This window comes from Bos indicus x Bos taurus, chromosome 9, assembly GCF_003369695.1.
Source record: "Bos indicus x Bos taurus breed Angus x Brahman F1 hybrid chromosome 9, Bos_hybrid_MaternalHap_v2.0, whole genome shotgun sequence".
NCBI lineage: Eukaryota > Metazoa > Chordata > Mammalia > Artiodactyla > Bovidae > Bos > Bos indicus x Bos taurus.
In genome coordinates this window covers 3915866-3918586 of record NC_040084.1, presented here as the reverse complement: position 1 = coordinate 3918586, position 2721 = coordinate 3915866, and the positions used below count along the sequence as shown (strand labels likewise).

Below are 2721 nucleotides of genomic sequence, written 5' to 3'. Positions count from 1 at the left end.
TAGTTTTGCAAGGAAAAACAGGTTTACAGGTTAAACAACAATTTGTAACCAAAACTTGAATACTAAGGACTTTCACAAAATATATTACAAATGATAGCATGAAAAAAGAATCTTTCACAGTAACTCAGTCCAGCTCTACAATGCACCCTTAAAATGGAAGGACATTTGGTAACTTGAGTAAACTCAAAATTCCAAATAAAGAAAATTACCAAGAGCTATGTATTCATACACAGCAATCACAAAAGGAATGTAAAACCCAAAGCAAAGGTAAACTAACTTCCTTGAAACTTCTCAGATTCTACACAAACTGTACAATCTTTTGCCCAGTGTGAAGACTAGTGGAACTTTAAAACCTTTAATCTAGCTTAAGGGTGCAGTTTTAATTTTTCTGGCTGGCTTTGTGTTCACAGCAGCTTTTAAAATCTGCTGAACAACAGCTGCGTACCATATCCCAGCTATGTTGAAAAAATCTTACAATTTTTGCCAGTTTTTGTTTCCATAATGTTAAACATCAACTTTAGCTGGTCAGGAGTTAGAGGTTTATTATCAGTCTATGCAAGACTAAATTTCAAAGCAAATTCAGTTTTACTTGAGGGAACATTGTAAAGTAATAATTATTGATATTACATGCCTCATCTGATCCATTTCAAGCCATAGAAAATTACACCTTTGTGTGTCACTGTTCCAACAAACAAATGTGAACAGCTAAAACATTTTCAAAATGCATTAAGCTTATGAAGTTTCAAAAAGCAAACAAACAAACAAACATGAATTTTCATTACATATTTCTGTCAGATGAATTTATTCCCTGTACACCACTGCTCTTGCAAACTGGTCTTCTATTACCTTTCATTTGACCTACTGAGACCTAGAGAAAGATTGGGAGTGCTTGTGATTTCTCTCCCAGGGCAGTGATCTCTCTCTTCTCCTATCTCTAGAAAGGGACCTGCTCCAGCTGTGGGAGGAGCTTCTCCAACTTGGATATCTGCGTCGACGTGGGGGACTCCTCCTCCAATAACCATCTCAAGAGTGATGACCCCAAGAAGGAGTTGGGCCACGACTTTGACTTCTCTTTTCACCATTTGACAATTCCACTCTTAACTTGGCAGCCACCTAGGATTCTTCCATCTAGCTCTCGGACAGCATCAGCTGCATCTCGGGGATCTTCAAATGCAACAAAAGCAAACCTGGGAGGGTTTCTAGCAAAGCACACACTTCAGAGTGGTCCATAATAGCCAAAATCTCATTCTAACTATGTCTTGTTACCATTGTTTCCAAGATTATCTACATAAACTTTACAGTCCAAAGGACAGGAATCATGATGCATTTTGAAATCTTGGGTTAGAAATGTGGAGGTTCAAATCCATAAAACCTTAGGTCTTCCTGGTCCTCTCCCTCCTCAAACTCCCAGATGCTCTCGCATACCTGGCATCCACAAAATGGCGGACCCCATAGGTTTTGAGTTGTCATCCCTTCATTGTCATTTATTCCTAGGCATATTTTACTTTTCTTAATGATCTGTTGGTTATTCATAATCATGTTGTTTAGTCTCCATGTGCTTGTGTTTTTTTTTTAAATAGTTTTTAATTCTTATAGTTATCTAATCTTGCAGTGCTGTGTTCAGAAAATATTTTTAAAATGATTTCAGCTTTTTAAAAAATTACTGAGGCTTGAATTGTGGGCCCAAGATGTAATCTATCCTAGAAAATGTTTCATGTGCAGTTGAGAAACAATAATCAAGAATCATCCCTCAAAGGAAAGCCAAGGGCCAAATGACTTCACAGGCAAATTCTACCAAAACTTTAGAAATGAGCTAACATCTATCATGCTCAAACTCTTCTAGAAAATTGCTTAAGAAAGAAGGAAAGTTTCCAAACTCATCTATGAGGCCACCATCACCCTACCAAAACTAGTCAAAGATGCCACAAAAATAAAGAAAATTATAGGCCAATATCACTGATGAATTCAGATGCAAAAGTCCTCAACAAAATTTTAGCAAACTGAATCCAACAATACATTAAAAATAAAAGCAAAAATAAACAAATGGGACCTAATTAACCTTAAAAGCTTCTGCACATCAAAGGAAACTATTAGCAAGGTGAAAAGACAGCCTTCAGAATGGGAGAAAATAATAGCAAATGAAGCAACCGACAAACAACTAATCTCAAAAATATACAAGCAACTCCTACAGCTCAACTCCAGAAAAATAAACGACCCAATCAAAAAATGGGCCAAAGAACTAAATAGACATTTCTCTAAAAAAGACATACAGATGGCTAACAAACACATGAAAAGATGCTCAACATCACTCATTATCAGAGAAATGCAAATCAAAACCACTATGAGGTACCATTTCACACCAGTCAGAATGGCTGCGATCCAAAAGTCTACAAATAATAAATGCTGGAGAGGGTGTGGAGAAAAGGGAACCCTTTTACACTGTTGGTGGGAATGCAAACTAGTACAGCCACTATGGAGAACAGTGTGGAGATTCCTTAAAAAACTGGAAATAGAACTGCCTTATGATCCAGCAATCCCACTGCTGGGCATACACACTGAGAAAACCAGAAGGGAAAGAGACACGTGTACCCCAATGTTCATCGCAGCACTGTTTATAATAGCCAAGACATGGAAGCAACCTAGATGTCCATCAGCGGATGAATGGATAGGAAAGCTGTGGTACATATACACAATGGAGTATTACTCAGCCATTAAAAAGAA

At 37.4% G+C, this 2721-nt stretch overlaps 1 pseudogene; it reads right to left on the bottom strand.

The window, feature by feature from the left end:
• Window positions 1–858: 858 nt before the first annotated feature.
• On the bottom strand, window positions 859–1327 carry LOC113898870 (annotated as a pseudogene).
• Window positions 1328–2721: the final 1394 nt, after the last annotated feature.